The 19,383-nt window shown below is 42.6% G+C and overlaps 1 protein-coding gene across 7 annotated transcripts in view; it reads right to left on the bottom strand.

The window, feature by feature from the left end:
* Sema2a (Semaphorin 2a) overlaps positions 1-19,383 on the bottom strand; it is a 314,626-nt gene that overhangs the window by 282,665 nt on the left and 12,578 nt on the right. For 4 of the 7 annotated variants that reach the window (XM_067359175.1, XM_067359184.1, XM_067359179.1 and 1 more), the window contains exon 2: positions 6,471-6,544. The exons of the other annotated variants lie outside the window; for them this stretch is intronic. The gene's annotated coding sequence lies outside the window, so the exon portion shown is untranslated. The remainder of the gene's footprint in view (positions 1-6,470; positions 6,545-19,383) is intronic. 7 annotated transcript variants of the gene reach the window in all.

Here is a 19,383-nt window from a genome sequence, read left to right as displayed (position 1 = left end):
CGTGAATGAATGTTAAATCTCGTGAATCAACATTGCGAATTACAGCATTGATAGATATTGATAATCGACGATACAGCAATTGTGTGATTTATTAGCGCTTCGCTGAAGCGTACTGATGATAAATTGTTATCTCAGTAGGAAAAAATATCTCTAGAACGGTTTATCCTTTACAAATTATTGTCGGTAGATGAATATTTTATTTCATTTAAATTGCATTAATAATGAATGCGTATTTATAAAGTGATTACCGCGGAAATATTTATGCTTGATCAAAACCTTCAATGTATTCGCAATGATACGCGCATATGACAAAACACTCTTACGCACTTTGTATTTATGTTCTATCACGTTTATTTATTTATTTTAAACATGCAAAAACCTTTTCCGGCTTAAAAGCAACAGTGAAAGCCATCAGCCGCGGGTAATAGCTTTACATGCTGGCTTTCGAGGTCCTGTCGATTACAGTATATCTGCGCGTGTACAGTGTATCTCTGGTAACCTTTCCGGTTATTATATCTATAATAAATTGAATCTGTAATGCATTGACATCTCGCACATGTAGCTTTATAATGCATGCGCAGCTGCATAATAAAGTTATAAAAGGGCCTGGTAATTGCCTGTGGTTGCGTCATATTTTTACATATTTCTGCGCGAGAAATTAAAGATTGCAAAAGGAGAGAAAGTCAACAAATCCGTCAGTAAATCGCGCGTACGCCATTATACGGCGTAGAAACAACCGCCGCGGCTTTTTCCGCATTCTGATTTAGTTCGCCCGCGAAGCATAATGAGCGTTGCTGCAATTCATTTGCCGCGTAAGCGGGTGCATTCCGGGTAAATGAATTACATTACCTCGGGATTATGTCGTGAAATATACCGCGTAAGAAAATTATGAAAAGATGGCCAGGGTTCTCCGGCGCAGATGCACGAGTAAATCGAAACACGCCCGCCGTGCGGGATAAAATTGTGTGTTAAATTTATAGCCCTGAATTGATAGCGAAACAAAGGCGTCCCTTCGAAGGATTCATCGTGATGTGCACGACCGCGCAGAATTTCTACGCTTAAAACTGGGAAAGCAGTATCGGTCGTAAATATAGCTTACGGGCTCAAAATATGAAATATAATGAGATGTTCTCGTTAATATTTATAAGCGAACGTATACACGGTCCCTCGATTTTCGCTGTTAAATGGGTGTAAAAGTATACGGTCGTATGACTTTTGAAAATTTATCCCCAAGATTCGTATTTGCGAAATGCGATTACCGAGGCTTATCTTCTCCGAAATTTTTTACGCAACTCTGCACTTATCTTTTACTTTTTTAGTCCCTTTTATTATCGATTTGAATTAAATTCTTGTTACACACGAGCAACGTTAGCTCATGATACGATTTCAATTCATTAATGTTTATGTAAACGGCATCACGTCGGTACATTGCACGAATTATTTAAAGTTACAGATGTTTCCTTCGTTGATTTAATTAAAAAGCACCGTTATTATTTACGGAACATCCCGTAATCGCACTTCCCCCGGCTATATACATTTATCATGTACGCGAGCGCTCGCACGTGAGGCTCGACTTAAATTTAATCCTAGAGTGACTTACCGGTAGTCTCGAAACTACGTTATTTTAACATCGTTCTTGAAATAATCTCTTCCTCAAACTGACAATTTTCGTATCTGGCTCCCTATATTATTTTTTTATCAGTAGGAGTACTCAATATTCTTTTATCAGTCACACCAAGAAACAATATCTAGTGTGAAATCCAGACACGAAAAGGTGAGCAGGCGAATCACAAGCTCGTTCGCGTTCGGACAATCTGCATTTCCCAGGTTGAGGCGTGTCTGCCGTATAAATAGGGCGGAATGATGGATATGATAAGCTGTCCAGATAATGGACGAGGGTTATTTTCAATACATCAACCGTGATTAACCTCGAGCAACTGCATAGGCGCGTGTCTCGTATTCGGGCGCGAGGAACGCGGGTTGACAAAGACTACGCTTGTCTTTTGCAGGTTAGCTGGCAGATAGCTTGATTAATTAACGCTGCTCGTTAATTGATTGAAATGCGCGACGAGAATTCATCGTAATTACGAAACGCCCGCGCGTCCGCCTATCTTGCATTTTCTGTTTGATTAGTCGGTCGTTTTTCTTTTTATTTCACGTTCGCGCGTAACTCGTTTCTGCGCCTTGCATGGAACGGCAAGCCGGCGGCACGGCGGCACACATACAGTGAGAAAATTAAATTTGCGGACGCAGTATCGCGGACGAGGTTCTCCGGTTCTAGGACGCGACACTTGCGCGAATTCACAGAAAGTACACGGCGGTGGAACGTGATCGAAATTCGATAACCCCCGCGATTTCGAAGCGCTTCTTTGTCCGCCTACGTCATGCTTGAAAAAGAGTATCTCGGAAGAGATATCGCGAGCGTATGAATCGTATCATTTTAATAACGTTACCGTTTTCGTGATTTAACATTTACTTGCAATCCCTTCCAAATTTATAATTACAATTTTGTTGGCTTTTCTTTTTAATGATAAAGCCGCTGGATAATTCATCCACGAATACATACGTGCTAAATAAATATAATGGACGCGAGAGATGAAAGTGTTCTTATTGAACAATCGGTCACTGTCCGTTGTTGCTGTGTGTTATTAATTACAACGGTATCGATTCTCGCGCCTCGCATCTAATTCGTATGATCGATCGGCCGGCCGCAATGCGAGAACGCATCTAGCTCGAGGACATCAAATATATAACATCGACGCGTATCGCGTACTCGGCGCCTCGAGAACTCTTCAAGCACGTAATGCATATGTTGATTCGGGCCGTTGTGGTTGCGGATGTGTGTACGCGCACCCGTGTTCGCCGCAAGAGATAAGCAAAGACAATGTATCGCATCAGTCCGTCCGTAAGATATTTCCAGCAGTCGCTCCTTTTTCACTGCCGCCACTACCTGCTACTCCACCATCCCGGAAGATTCGCTATGGAAAGACGGATACGTCAAGAAGTAAAGTCAGAATCTTATTTCCTTTCTCCCACGCCGCCTGGGCCATTCTCTATCTTTTTTCCTTTTCTTTCTTATCTTTCCCCCCACTGTTTCACTTCCACCGTCTTACTCTCGTGCTCATCCTATTCACGAAGGGGCGGAATCACGCGTCAAAACTGTAGAATGCAGACGTGCAAACCCCAGAGTTGACAGTTTCCGTAGAATGTAGCATCACCACACGCACTGAAATGTCAGCCCAGACTAGCTCGTTTTCAAAACGGAAAGATAATATTTTTCTTTCTCTGCACGAATGGAATTTATATGAAATCCATCGACGATTATAGTTCTGTAAAAATATCGTAATGAAAGATGATGTCGCAATAACTAAAATTTTTATATTGATCCAAAATTAGCTTTCTAGAACTTGTGATTAACATTCCAGAGTCGACTCTTAAAAACGGCAGTTATTTAGCTTTTATACGATAACATTACCTAAGATAAGATGGCCCCTCGACGCTCATGAATTAATACTCGTTGAAGGTAGCGACGAGATATTCTTAGTCAACTATGCGATGTGTGGTTAGTAACTGATGGTTATTTCGCCGGTATGTGAAAATACAGGATGTTTATTCACGATATCGATTCGCGGTCAGACATCCGATGTATGCATATATATAAAAACGACAATTGAGCGGTTACATAGCAGTGGTCTTTGCGTCGTGAATAATTACATCCTTGCGCGAGAACGGACGAGTCCTCTCCGCGAGAGAAAGGCTCCCCATGGGCGTTTTTCCCTTTCGCCCCTTCGCTTAAGGTCTTAATGTCCCTCACCGGATAGGAACAGCTAACGGGTAGTTTAATGAAAAACGAGGTCATTCTTTACATTTACGTCTTTCCAGGAGCGATGTGCGATAATTTCGACTACGTTCAATACTCACATTGGCAACGAGCGTGTCATTCCGAAGTGAGTGTCGTCGGGGAAAAAAAGGTTTCTATGTCATTCGCGCGATTAGTGCGATTATTGCGTCAGTGCGATTAGTGCGTATTAATAAAATCGTGATAGGTTTTATTTTCACAAAATCGGAATGCGCGTCCGCATCCGCATATAGTGCAACCGACCCAGTAAACAAATTCGCAAATAAAATTGCTTTCGGCCGCTCAAATAAATCGCCGGCTTGTAATCGACGCGGCCGCCGATTCCCGCGTATCGACAGCAGCTCGAATATTCCCGCGTCGATATCCCGACGGCAACAGATGCACCGTATCTGATCACGCATTAATCCAGCGCGAATCCGTGAGCGGGAGCAATTCGGTGACTTAATTAAACCAATTAATTCCGCATGGTGTAACGACCACTGCGAAACTTCCAATATCTGAGAACGAGCGGCGGTAACCTCGGATCCACCCGGTCGTGGTCGATTTCCAGGTGGTTCCGGAATCGCGTTGACCCCGTTACTATCGCGGGAAGAATCTACAGCCGGTGGGAAATAGCGATTGGGAAAGCATGGAACTTTTGTGCAAGCGAATACAATATGTCAATAATTTCAATCTGTTTGTAAAAAAATTTTGCACAATGTATATTTGGATTAAATTAGTTCATTCAAATGAATTCATTTTTTTGAATGCGAAATAGAAATATAAAACGATAATATGGAAAATAGAACGAGAATGTACCGCAATAATATAGAATAATAGAACATATAAAGTGGTAACGCGATTAAGGAACGAGGATCGAACCGGGGCAACGAGGGTAATACGCGCTGCGAATTTACGTTGCAATAGTCGCGCGACTTTGAAAACAATCGATTAACAAATATTCCTGTGTAATTAATTCAATCGCAATCAGAGCTCGCACACGAACGTTATTAAATTTTCGTCGCCGCTCGCGCGCCTGTCGAGTTCGCGTCGCGAATATCGGCTCCGCCGTTGTAATTTCGTCGGGCGTCCGCCTGACACAATTCATGACTTTCGACGGTGTATTAATGTATTTCTTTATCTGGTTATCAGTAAACTCGGCCACAGAGAGGTGGAATTACTTCACAAACTGACCATCGTAATCGCGACCGCCACATGATGCGGGATACTTCGCGTAGAGAAACGACGGCCGAGGTTGCGCGGACCGCTCAGGTTAGCGAAGGTCTACGACCCACCTTTATAATTTGATGTTGCGTGTTATTAAAGGCCCATTAAAACTCTCCGTGCATCTACTAATTACCTGCACGCGGAGTACGCGCAGTACCGTTTAATCGATATTCGGTTTTGTTGTTTCCACGATGCTGCCTGCCTACCAGTCAACGCATCGAGCTCATATTTATCGATAGTTACATTTTATAGAACCATATTTATCAACATGCAACTGAAAACTTTGCCTGATAACAGATTTATCAAATATATATATTTCAATATATATAATCAATAATTAATAAATAATAATTAATGTTTTTAAATTCTGAATATATTATTACGATAATATAAATATATCTTTTTTCTATTTGCAATGCAGAAATATACAATTTTAAAAAAACATTCGGTACCATTACTCCAGTTTTCACATGTGCTTTTATAAATTTTTGATGATATGTAAGTAATGTATTTAAATTATGTAACAAAATACATTTAATCTTTAAACATTTCTCTTCTCATTCGATTTTGTCTCACGAAGACAGGCACCGCGAAATACAGTCGATGATAACCTAGTTTTATACAATATCGCAGCTTCTCGTTACTTTTACGCTTGCAACACGATCGCAGGAGCTTAGTTCATTTTCACACCGTTATTTGATGCGCTCGTCGTGCACGCTAAAGTTTTATGAATCCGACGACGTAAGCGATAATGTCGCGCAGAAATTACCAAGTCGTTACTCCACGAATCGAAGCTGCCGGAGACTTACGAACTTCAAATGTCGTTAAACGGTGAAAAAGGAAGTAGAACGTCGCAATCGGAGATGTAATGAATCGAGAGGCGGAGAAGAGCCGTGAAATGCACGGTAGCATCGAGATAAATTAATTTGGAAGAGCCGAGTATTCTCACGATCGAAATCGATGAGTTAAGAGCCTCCGGCATTTCCACGACTGGCAAGTCGCTTAGAAGACACTGTTCTTCAATATCTCCCGCTGTGCGCTATATTTTCATGACTGTCATATATTTATTTAAAATATCCATCACGTGTTATTATGTTTATTTTATGCGAAGGGAGGTCTCTCTTTCCCTTAAATATGGAAACTTCATCGCTCGTGACATAACAAATGCAGATGCGATGCGCATACATTATTTTTTGTTAATAAGAATTGGAATATATGCATAAAATCGTAACAGTAATAAACGCCGCGTAGCGTATTTTTTATATACTGGTGGTCGTGTTGGAAATGTGATAAAAATTTCAAAAGCGTTGTTGAAAGTTATCGACAAATTTCGCCGTGTTTTCGGAACATCGTGAATGCGAAACTCTTTGATGGACTGGAATTAAGATTAAAAAGAAGTACGTACCTCTGCAATTTATCGCGTTAAAATCTGTGCAAGCATGTTGTTTCCCGCTGATATCCGAAGTACTGCATGGAATACTAAAACAGATAGCAATTCACGCCGAATAAAATTTCGCACCAAATAAACCTATTTTGTATACACAGGCAGCAATATTGATTCGCTTAATGAACATTTCACTTTAGCTACCAGCAGAATGCAATAAAAATATCTCTCGTCGTTGAAGTAATTGAAGCGGTAGCGCGGATCGCAGTAATATTCTCATTTGATTCTATAAATACCTGCTAAAAGTTATACAGAATGATGCGTAAATAAACTCGCGCTGTTTTCATTCAATCGCGCTCGATCTAACAGGTCGCGGACGGGGTGGGAAAGGCCAAATGCCAAACGCGATAAATTACTTCGAGGAAAGAAAATTTGAATCTATCGCTTTCGAACTCATCGTCCAGGACTCGTCGAAAATTCACCAGAACTGGCGAGGGAGATTGCAGTTAGAATTGAACGAACGAAAATACTACCTGGCCTATATACGTCGCGGGATTCTCATTAATCGCCAGATACGTCATGTTATCTGTGATCTCCGCCAAAGACGTCGGCTCGTTAGGGGCCAGTGCTGAGAAAGAGAAGAGAATTGTTATCTTTCCGCGCAATTTCCATATATCTCGGCGCGATAAATGCCGTGCTTTCGGAAGGAACGATCCGCCGACAAATAAGCTTCGAGTTTTTTTTTTATCTGGGCCAATGAAAGCGGGGGCGAATGCTTCGGAAGCGAGTCGATAGTTCGATAAGTTCCACGACAACGAGCGCACCTTACGGAACCTTAGCACGCAATCACGAGGTCCCGTGCGAATGGAACTTTTACGAGGTAAAACCGGTCGGATCCCGCCATCACGTCGTTCGACTTAAGCTCGTATCTCTCGCGAAAAGATATCGATACTCTATTAGGTACGGAATGCACTTCATAAAATACGTGATTCAAAATTCGCTCTGAGTCAAATCAACTATTATTGGCAGTGACATTATTTTACGTCTCGGCCGATCGGTTATTTGCTGGTGGAAAGCGGCAGGCATTAAGCGTTCGTCGGCGTAGATGAACTCGTAAAACTACGAGCTATTTCGCACCGAAGACACACCTTCTGGGAATACATTTGAATATCATTCAAAGGAGAAGCAGCCGAGCACCTGTATCTATTTCGTTTCAAATGCGTTTATGCTAATGCACCTTTGCGAGTTATCGTTAAATGAATTCGGTGCAAAAGCGATTGTAATTTCTAAAAATCGCGTCGTACGAACAGCTCCAAAAATCCATCGTATACCACGAAACTAAACTGTTCGCGTGTAAAGCATGAGCGCGGTAAATCGATTCCGAGACCTGCGCGCCCGAGTCATACCGTATATCTCGCGACGACGATAAAACTGTCTTGACCCAGGTTACAGATAGGTTTCGTACGTTCCTGGAAAGAGTTTGCCGCGAGAATGTTTGTAACTTTGAAATATTCCTTCATATCCCTCGGTCGTATATACGGGTTCATCATTACGCCAAAGAATTTATGACGCGTAATTAAGGATGTTAGAGTAGAGCGCCCTAAGGTAATATCACACTGCTATACTGTTTTAATCCTAACAGGAAGAGATGGACACGGGTAAAATTGCTTATTTATCTTCGTTGGAGGGATCACGTGAAAAAGCAAGTTGTATGACAAATTTATTTTATGCTAAATATAGGCATATGAGACTTGACGGAGCGAGCGTCAATAAATTATCTGCAAATCAACGCTTACGCTATCACGTGAATACCGCGCGTACGTAGTAACGAAGAGAAATAACCGGCAGTTTGCGTCCCGCGAAATGTAATGCCGCTACGGGACGAGACATAAATATTTAAAGTTGCGGTCCGATTTAAAAAATTCACGTTGCAATTAAAAAAAAGGGTCGTATCTCCCGATACAACCCGCGGGTAGGAAAAACATTTGCCGACTTTATTACGTGCGCATTTGTTTGCGATAGACCGTAGCGCGTTTAACCGCAAGATCGCTGGACACACGCAATTTAACCGAAAATAGCATACGTGATGAAAATAGTCTCTGAATACAGCTTTATACAAATAGAATGGTTAATTACCGATCATCGCTTTTCGAGGAAACCGCGAACGGATTGTATCGTCGAACAGCCCTGAAGCGAGCGAGCTCCCCCAAAGGAAAGGAAAAAAGGAAGAAACGCAAAAAACGCAAGAGATCAAACATTGATCCCAGCGTTTTTCGGAACGCATTCTCGCGCTCGCGTAACTTTCTCGAATTTTCTTTCATCAAAATATTCGCTGTAATCAATCATTGGAAAATCTTTGAGATATTTTTACAAAATAAATCTACGATTGGAATGTGTATAAATTTAACTTCGAAAATAGAAGAAATCGAGTAATGATGAGAAGCGATCGGGTCTCGTTTCACTTGAATTGAAAATGTAAAATATCACGGCGCAGGTGCTCCGCGATTAACATCGTCCTTTTAAGGATTATCGAGCGTCGCGTGTGACACGCTATCCCGAAGGAAACCCGAACTTTCTATCGGCGGAAGATGAAGGCAATGCTCGTGGTTGATATCGGTCGGCGGTAGTCGTGTTGATGGTACCAGGCAGCGTCGGAATTTTCCTCGCGCCCACCGCCGCGTGGCAGGAAAGCGAATAGCAAAAGCAAACAGGGGCAGAACTCCGGGCGAACCCCATCGCACCATCGTCGCCACCCTTACTCCGTACGCTTCCATACTCCGGCTTCAACAGGAGAGAGAGAGAGAGAGAGAGAGAGAGAGAGAGAGAGAGAGAGAGAGAGAGAGAGAGAGAGAGAGAGAGAGAGAGAGAGAGAGAGAGAGAGAGAGAGAGAGAGAGAGAGAGAGAGAGAGAGAGAGAGAGAGAGAGAGAGAGAGAGAGAGAGAGAGAGAGAGAGAGAGAGAGAGAGAGAGAGAGAGAGAGAGAGAGAGAGAGAGAGAGAGAGAGAGAGAGAGAGAGAGAGAGAGAGAGAGAGAGAGAGAGTGAGAGTGAGAGAGAGCCACAGCGATTCGCCTCCGCCATTTTCCATCCCCGGTAGATCGGAATCTGTGCCAATGGATGCTGCCACCTCTCGCTGATCTTATTCGCCGAGAGCTGGCGGAAAATGTGAAAAATTCCTATTAAGGGATTCCAATAGGGCTCCGCGGGTGTCGAGAACATAAAACATAATATTATTTCCGGAAAGCGGCGGCGCGAGAATTCAATTTAGCCCCGTGGCACATAATATAATGCCTCTTCCAACCACTTCCGTCCCTTTCTGTCACCTTTGGCCGGGGCGTCCGCCTATCTCCGCAGCTCCTCCGCTACTTCTATTAGTTTTGCTGAGTTTACCTCAGAACGAAACTGCCAACAGGACAAGATACGTTTGTTCGTGGGGAGTTCCCTCGCGTTTAACCCCAGTAAGATTGAATTAGGCCAAGTGCAACCGACTTTGACCTATGCTATTTTGAACATGTTGGATCCGTTCTTAAAGTTCACGAGCGAAATAACGAATTCGCTCCCGTCAAAACTATGAATATATACAGTAGCAAAATCCTCTTATATTTAACAATTAAGCATTAACGCGATGGGAGAACATCCGTTTGTTATAACGAGGAAATGTAACTGCAATTCATCGAGGCTTTACAGAGTTTTACCAATTTGCATTGTTCAGTTTTATCTCGAAATAACAGTTCCATTGGTATATACAGAGGAGAATATGAGTAGTAGTTTATTTCGTTGCATCGCGAATATGTTGTACTTCGGCCGAGCAAAGCGGGATTAATTCTTCCAGAATTCAGTTGGCTGGAAGGCAAATGCGATCAATAAATAAACGTAATGCCGCACGAGCTTCTGTCGATTCCTCTCCTTTTCGCGCAGTTTCCTACAGTCTCTTGCCTCTCTTCTCCTCTTCTTACCCCATCTTCTATTTTCCGATATCGAAAATTTTGCGCTCTTAACTGTCAGGCGATTTCGAATCGGAGAACAAATTCAATGCAGGAGAGTTGTACTACCAGGAAGCTTCATACTGTTCTCAACGATATATATGCATATTGCATGCTGCGCTATTTTTTATCGATATGTATTTGCTTGATGATCGAACGATTATCGTCATGACGATCGTGTAAAACATAAAATTTGTACGGCTCTTCGCGATACGCGTATGCGCGATTGGCTATGTTTTCTACACCGAGATCTTTCGCGTCGATTTTCTTTAAATAATGAAATAGCAAAAACAGAATTATATCACTTAAAGAATATATATATATATATATATATATATCAGTTCATGATTCGACTGCTGTAGTTATATATCTACAGTTAGGAGCCAATGATATATCATTGACTGGGAGGGTTTGGTGAACACACTACTGGGAATCGAAACCATTAACCTCGGTCTGAAGGCAACCCCGGAGCGGCTTACGCACCACTAAATAATTCCGGGACGCCTCTAAGAAGCTCAAAGATCGGTGCTGGGCTTATCGAGACGAGAATCCTCGAAATGTTCCTTAACGGTCGATCTTCCTTAACGGGATATCTTTACTGCCCTCCTTGCTAATCTTTAATTCCACAATCCCATTTACTCACTCCATTTGCACCAGTGTCAAGGGGTGAGTGTTAAGCCACCGAGACTTTAAATAATAGACTCGACAACTTATAGATTAGATAATAAATATAAAGTAAGAAATCTCTTATCAACTTCTTCACGATGTTACTATATGTCGCAAATACATCATCCTCTCACAGTTTATTTTTTGCCTAATTAACATTCTGCGTGTAAATTTTTATTGAAGGATATTTTTTGTCACTTAAACGTAAACTACACTGTTGTAAGCGAGTTAGAAACAATCGGTAACTATGACGGCGCGGCGTACAATTTTCAATTATCGACTTTACAACGTCATAGCGTGCCAATAAAATCATAGTGATTTTCGTACTCGTGCGCCATGTACAGTGTTCTCAAAAGCGTAATGAATTTTGTTAACTATGTGCATAGCAGCTAGCTGATCCAGGCTTTAATGAATCGCGCACACATAGAAAGATATTGAACAGGTGGCTGCAGCGACTTTATTGCTCGAAGCGATGTAACAGGAGCATTAAAAACAGCATTTCCAGTAGTAGCGCATTCATTTCCCGTGCATAGTGAACGAGAACTTAAATTGTACATCAGTTCTTACAATTCTATCGTTTTGCATCGCGTATGTATTAAGATTTAAGATGTGTCGTTCGACGTTGACAGGTATTCTCAGCGACTCATCGATATTCCATTGAAGCGTTCATTTATGCATAATAGTAACTCCGTGTTGCATTTGCACTGGTAATTTGAGAAAAGAATCATGCCGCGTCGCAAGAAGTTCAGCAACTGGAAGAAGCTTTCTTGAAATAATGCAGCTTATGGGTGCTTGTGAACATCGCGGCTTCTTGTAGATGAAAGTTAATGGTATCCATTTTCCGCGATATTTATAAACAGTCTCACCGATGCACACTGAAGGGCGGAGGGAGAGTAAGCAAACGATTTCCGGCACTTCAAAGAAACCGCAGAGCGAATCGGTATTAGCGGTAACAACGAGCAAGAAATATGATATTTTCCCCGAAGGTCAACCGGTGGTGCGTCTACCTAAGTTACCCCGGAGCCAGATTTTGCCAAAGAAAGAAGATCCGCGAGACCCATCAAAGTAGCCTTTCGCAGGACGTAAGCGAATATCGAATTCCGATAAAAGGAAGTAACGCTTTGAGGATCTTTCGCTTTAACGTAAGCAATTCGGAGTTCAAATGGCGGACTTTTCGAGGAAAACGCCGTATTTATTGGAGCTTCCGCTGCGTTGTCGTTATTTCATAAATTTTTTGCGGGAGTGTGCGAAAACAAGTAACGAGCAAAATACGATACCCAAGAGAAAATAAGAGAAACGACAGAAAAATAATGATTTCAACAAGTGAAATGATTCACTGTGGACTGTGAGGCGTGCGCCAGTCGGCTACGGTATTTCTACGGGCCCCGCCTATGCCCTTTCGTGTTTTACAATTACGGTAGTTTTATGAGTTTCGGGCTCACGAGCTCGGGGCGGACTTCTGCCAACTTGTGATTGCGCAAGTTTCTAGTTTACGAGTGCGGACTGTCGGGTTATCTGTCTGCGATGCTTCTATCTTTACAGCTACCCGTGTGTGCATTTATGTGCACATTAACGCGTAGCTCGCGCGAGCGAGAATGTTAATTTGAACGCAGATTGCAACAATCGAAACACGACGCACAGATTCATCTTTTTCCACTCGCACGATTTTTTATTTTCCTATTCTACCCTTCCATGTAAATTGTCGTCATCAGATGCAAGTGTGAGTAGACATCGTATAATGGAGCCTACAAATTACCCGGCGCGACGCGTCATTCGCGAATGCCGATCGACGCGAATTCGTCCTTTGTTCGTCGACGACGATGTCGGCGCTAACGAAGCAGCGGCATAATGAGGTGTGACACGGAGATGGTGGCAGCCGAGGTGGCCTGAAGGACTGCTTCAGACACCCCCTGCGCACTGCACGAGCGTCGAGGCTTACGGATTGTCTCCCTATGGCACGAGGCGCGAACACCATTTGAACAACTTGAAAAATACTCACGGCGGCACACCTATGCGTGCGTGCGTACATGCGTGTGCGCTAGCATTATACGTGTCGTACGATGAAACCTCGAGGGTGTTGAACAAGCACGGACTCGATACAAGCCGGTTGGATTGCATGTCGCGATACCTTTCGATAGCATCGATTCGCCACTACAGCTTGCGACGAGCGACACTCGTCTCGCCCCTCTTGCACGTAATACGCTGTTTCTATTGATGGAGCTTCTTGTTGTTCTATCGATCGTGATGGAGAAGATCAACGCCTTGGTAACGCGGAGCACGCGAGACGCATTAATGCACTCTGCGCATTTCGCGCTAATAACTTAAAAATGCGAGTAATTTGCACGACTGCGAATGAAGGAAGAGATGCCATAGTCACTCTGAAGCGTCGTTGTAGCGTCGCCTGGCGTACGACGAATTGAAAGCCGAACAAGGAACTCAACATCCCGGAGCTGCGAACATTTTCTCACCGTGCGAAATTACCGTGCCTCTCTACAGTTCTTCGATTTGCGTTTCTCAGCGTAGCTCCAAGCACCTGAGACGATGCGAGAAAATGCAAAATCGCCCCTCAACCTGTCTATATTTTATGCGTCGACCTCTGGCAAAGCTCGATTTGATATTTGCTTTATTGGCGAATGAGTAAGTGAGACAAACACGCCATGAATTTATAAATAATGCAGGAATTTAGAAAATCTCAGAGAGCGAATCATGTGACTTGTAGAAATCCGCGCAATAATTGAATATGTTTTGCTCTTCTTGCCATAATAAATTCGATAATTCCGTTAATTCCGATAATAATGTTCGTTCGGAAATTTTTTTTGCTCTCTATCGTTATCTTATAAGTATTAATTAATTTATAAATTCCGATCGTTCCAATAATTCGTGGTATTACATTTGCCGTCGGAAAAATCAGCGTGTGTTTTAATTAAAGGTCAGAAAGCATATCGATTTCATTGTTCGCCGACTGCCATTGTTACCGCTCCGAATACCGACGAGACATTTGTGGGCCGTTGATTTATATTTCATTCTGATTTGCCCCGTTAAACAGGGGAGTAAGGTAGTTGGTAATTGCGAAGGGCAAGGCCGTTAATGAGACACTTTAATTAACACACCTTTACCCATCGAGGCGAACCTTTTGCTCCTTCCCATTCCACTGTAAAAAAAAGATCAATAACTTTTGATCTTTGATTCCACGAGCAGCGCTAACTTTTCGTTACATTTAATTCCATCTGACAGAACGGGAACAAATCTTTATCGAATGTTTGGTTGTGGAAGCCGCGCACGTTGCGCATCGTCAACGAAACAAACACTAATTCGGGATCTCAATCAGCACAATTTACTTCCCGGACGTCATGCGAATATTCCGACAGCTAAAATACTTCTCATCCCTTGTTATTTACATTATGATCATACATGTGCGCGCTCTTTGTAATGATTTTCTAACGGTAACATGTAGACAATCATGTATACTCAAAGTTTATTTTCTATGAAGGAAACGATAAATGCCCTAAGAAGTTATTGCTATACGAATTGAACATCGTATTGAATATCTACATTGTCATTCATCAATATTTAATATCACACGAAACTATCACGGTGCTATTAACAACAGAATAACGCAAACATGTTAGTCGCGATATGAACAACGATATGAATAACGTTGCGATTTATACGTATATACAATGTATATACGTATATATCTTTATGTACAACGTCAATACGATACGTACAATATCGATAAACTTGCAATTTCAGCGTATGCTTGCTGCGGATGATTGGACGGTCAATTTTTCGTGGATTATGTTGCAAAGTCCCTCATAAAGCGTACAAATTGGAAACGCCGGCGTATCCTCGTTCTCATGGATTCTCGTTGCCGAGCAACCGATGAAAACAGCTGACGCTGATTCCGATAGCGTTATCTAGCGCTCCGTTACTAACTCCAAATTAGTACATAATTAGCAGTTGCACGATGAGCAGTTGCGTTAGAAGCGTGGCAAACTGTAATCTACTTATCGAAGTAAATTTAGCACGATCATAATGATGACAATGCATCAACGAGATTGGAATAGATTGAAATAGAATTTGCAAATCTTTCATTTTATTCGATGATTAATTTTCCAAGTTTATCATCAAAATAATGTTATAATAGATATCATAATCGTAGCATCAATGTCGTGATCACATTAAAGCCGTTTCAACGTGATTTATCTTCAAGAAAATTATAAGAAAGAGGATTATATTCATCGCTGAGGTTAATGTACTCATTCAAAAATAATGTTTGTTTTCCGAAGTCGAGCTCTAAGAAATTTCCCGAGTAACTTTTACCAACAAACTTTAGTACGGAAGCTCCTCGGTGAGAGGCTATACTAATACGAATATCGAAAGAGCAGTCCATCGCATCAATTATTTCGAGTCTTCGTGCTTGGAGCAAAACTTTCCCGCGCACGCTGATGACCATTTGATTATAATGACATTTTTTTAAAACTAGATAACATCTATTCGAAACTACAATTTAAGAAGGAACGGTAATTATTTTCGAATAATGATAAATAATTCGTTGCTTAGAAAAAATTAATTGTCTTGAATTACGTAAATTAGTAATCGCAAGTTTTTAACAGGTTTCATTCTCCAATGTGCGTCGAGTCTGAATTCTCAATAAAAGAAAATAGAGATAGGGTATTCTCTTACGTGGATAATTGTATTATAGATCACTTAGACGACTGTCGATATAATCATATAAGAAACTCCATTCAAAGTATAGTTACTTTTATAATATGTATACAGCATTGAACTTTTTATTACTACGTTATCGATGTACATAAAGACATATATACATACGTATAAATACATACATCTATTTTTATCGTATATTTGACGAAAAGATGTGGCAGTCTAGTAGTGAAATTTATGATACGTTGTATCATATGATACATACATTAAACGTACACAAGGGGAATTAGAAGCAGGCATCTACGTTTAATGCCGAGTAACAATACGAATATAAATTTTGCGATGTAGCCAGCGGAACGCGATATCCATAACGGTGATTACGCCACTGGTGACGATATTGATGAGAATTATCCACGAAATGTCTTCGAGATTTATCGGCGCTACGTTTCGCGAAGTTCGTTACATCGATCAGACGATCGGTTCACCTTTAATGACCCCTTTTATCCTTTCTACTATTCCACTCTCGATTCTCTTTCTTCGCCATCTCGCGCCGCGCCTTTCTAGGTGGACTCTCCTCTTCCTTCTCTCCCCCTGCTGCAGGCGGGAATGATAGCCACTGCGGATCCAGGTCGCGCGTAAATTTCCGGAATCTTAGCTGATTTATCACCGCTTGAAATATAGGTTGCCCGCCGGAAAGATGAAAGCCTGGCGCGTTCACAGGTCATGGCACAGTTTACTTTCCGCCCCGTTCCAGCGGTTCCGTCGTCGTTTACCATCGCGACTCGAACGTTGCTGTTGCCGTTGCCCGGTATTAGCCGGTGTTAGCTGCGGTACAGAGGCGGCTCGCTGATTCCGACCCAAGGTGAACTCGTGTTTTTACAAGGGGTTGATTCAGGCGCTGGCGAGGGTCGACCGCGCGAGCAGCGGGGTGGATGCGGCGGACCTTAGCCGACAGACGCGACTAAGGATTTGCTAGGCAAACACCATCGCGGTGTTACGATAACAAATCACTGCCGAGTCGGCTTTCGCCACCGACGAGGCGCCGAATTCGCCACCCGCGTCTCATGTTCCACCGTGCTGCGGCAGTGACGACGAAGAATATCCGGTTTCCGAAAAGTACGCGTATGAAAGCGTTGACTGACCATTCGGTGCTGCTTTTGTGTTCTGGTGCAATATACGTGTTCCGATTTATTTGTAGTTTTTAAATCCTTAAATAGAAAAACTCTTCATGTTCTTTTATTCTTTTATATACTTCAATATTTTCGATAAATTGATTTTTTACTTGTTATCTCCACTACAATATATCGAGTATTTTAAGCGAGTGATTTTTCAATTAGACGAACATCAAAGAGAGCTTTCCATCTGAAAGAAGAGTAACAAAGAGTTTGTCGTTATCGAGAGCCGGATATTTGTAAAAACGCGAATTCTACGGAAACGAAGGCGCGGGCGCAGTCCACGCACGTATTCCATCAAGAGCATAGCCCGGAAGCTGGCAGAAGGATCGAAGGAGGGTCTCTGGAACCATACTTTACAACAGCGTGCTACGGGGCCAAGATAAATGTACTCTGAATCGAATGCGTTCCCGTTCGAGAGGAGAGGACCAATGTCATTAAGGGCGCTTTTATCGGTCACATTCGGTGCGATTTAGATCGACGTTCTGCGATAAGTTTCAGGCGGCCTTATACGACTCGTATTGCGCAAAACGATTGGAAGCGGTTAAGGAGGGGGAAAGAATGATACATATTGGAGTAGGAATGTTATTTCTTCGCGATAATCTATCGACATCCATTGCATGTTATAATGTTGAGCCAAATAGCATTAAATATACAATAAACAAACACACGAGAACTTTATTAATTCAGAGTTTACGATTGTATTTCACGTTTTCCGTCCTCGAGACAGAAAAGACTAAATCGAGTTTGACGATTTGTCGCGTATTGGCTTTTGCTTTTACATAACAAAAGCAGTTTGCACAAGAAGTTCCGACAGCGACGTTACGACAGACGTGACGTTGATCGTGACACACTTAACCACTTTTCCGTATCGGCGAGGACAAATAAAGTGCCACAAGCCAGTCTCGAGGTAAAGAGAGCACTGGCAGCTCCCAATCGACCTTTGACTTTGATCGATCACTCCCTCGCTATAACGTCATCGTCAACATATTTCAACTATTATATCCCCATAAATCGCTATGCTTATCGCAGATTGTATTTCTGGTAAGTATAACACGCGATGTAAAATGAAACGCGTGATTAAAATCGATGTCAACAGAATAACGCTGGTTTTACAAATATACTTTGTGAACTTGAATCGTTTCTGTCGAGTAAAGAAATAATTACATTATTGTTTATTAATAATTGAAACTAAAATTTATTTTGAAAAAAAAGTAATATAACTTATACGCAATAGCAATGTAATCTCGGATTATTAACGTGCTGCGCATACGAAATACTGTGCTCGCGAACTGCGATGACAAATTACGGCCATCTTCCTCTCCGATCGAATGCACCGATTCTCCGCATATTTTCTTCGTCACGCTGGCAACGCCACATTGTTCTCCCGCGACGGGAAAGAAATTGCCGTTGCCACGCTTGCCCATTTTCGTTATTCACCCAGCAACGCGACATTTCTCACGTGATAGTGCATGCGAGCGCATGACTCCGGCCATCAGATAGTCAATGGAGAACAATATGTCGCTCTTTGAGGGATTTTACGCGGAGGTATCGACCTCTCGTGTATCCCTGTAACATGGAAATGCGCTGTTGAATTTGCGATAAGGGCAATATTATCTGGAACATTGCGTTTGCTTTCGCGACCGATAGGTAAACATTTACTGTGTTTACAGAATGCATCAATTGCGACTGCAATAATAGGACAATGCCAATTTTCTCAGTGTCAAGCAAAATTAATACTAAAAAGAATTTTGTCACCTATTCCATTCGGGCGTTAACGCGTCATCGCGCATCGTTCGTGACGAGCGTTATAACGAGATAGCAGTCGATTCGCAGTCGAGCCGACACGTCATCCGGTTTTAGATTTGGGAAGGAACACGTGCCTCTCTTCCGCCGATGAGTTCACCGAATAGAGAAGTAGCGAGAGGATTCATACGCTGTCGTCGCCGGCGTCATTCTCGTCGTTCCGCTTAGGATTGAGACGTTTGTCTTGCATCTGACGTTGCGTCTTACTCGCGGGAAGATAGGGAGAAGCCGGGGCGAGCACTCTCGAGTGGAGGCTTGCCGGGTCGGCGCTGCATGTGACGTCTAACGTAACGCCAATAACTCACCTACTACACGGAAGCCTTTCCCGGGAGGAAGGAAGGGGAGAGCAACTTGCTCCTTCGCACCGAGTAAAACCTCCCCCTCCTGCCCTTCGTTACATCCGCACCCCCACCCACGCCTTCTCTCTCTCTCTCTCCCTCTCTCCCCTCTCTCTCTCTCTCTCTCTCTCTCTCTCTCTCTCTCTCTTTCTCTCTTTCTCTCTCTCTCTACGCATCCCGCCTCTTTATACTCCACCCGTCGCCAACACCGCCGCCCCCTCTCCTTCACCACCTCGCCGTCACCTCGAGACTCCCTTGGAATAACCCTAGGCACCGCCAAGTTTGCCAAGGGATGAACGAGAAA

Source organism: Linepithema humile, chromosome 7 (assembly GCF_040581485.1).
Source record: "Linepithema humile isolate Giens D197 chromosome 7, Lhum_UNIL_v1.0, whole genome shotgun sequence".
In the NCBI taxonomy this organism is placed as follows: Eukaryota; Metazoa; Arthropoda; class Insecta; order Hymenoptera; family Formicidae; genus Linepithema; species Linepithema humile.
This window is presented reverse-complemented; position numbering and strand designations above follow the sequence as displayed.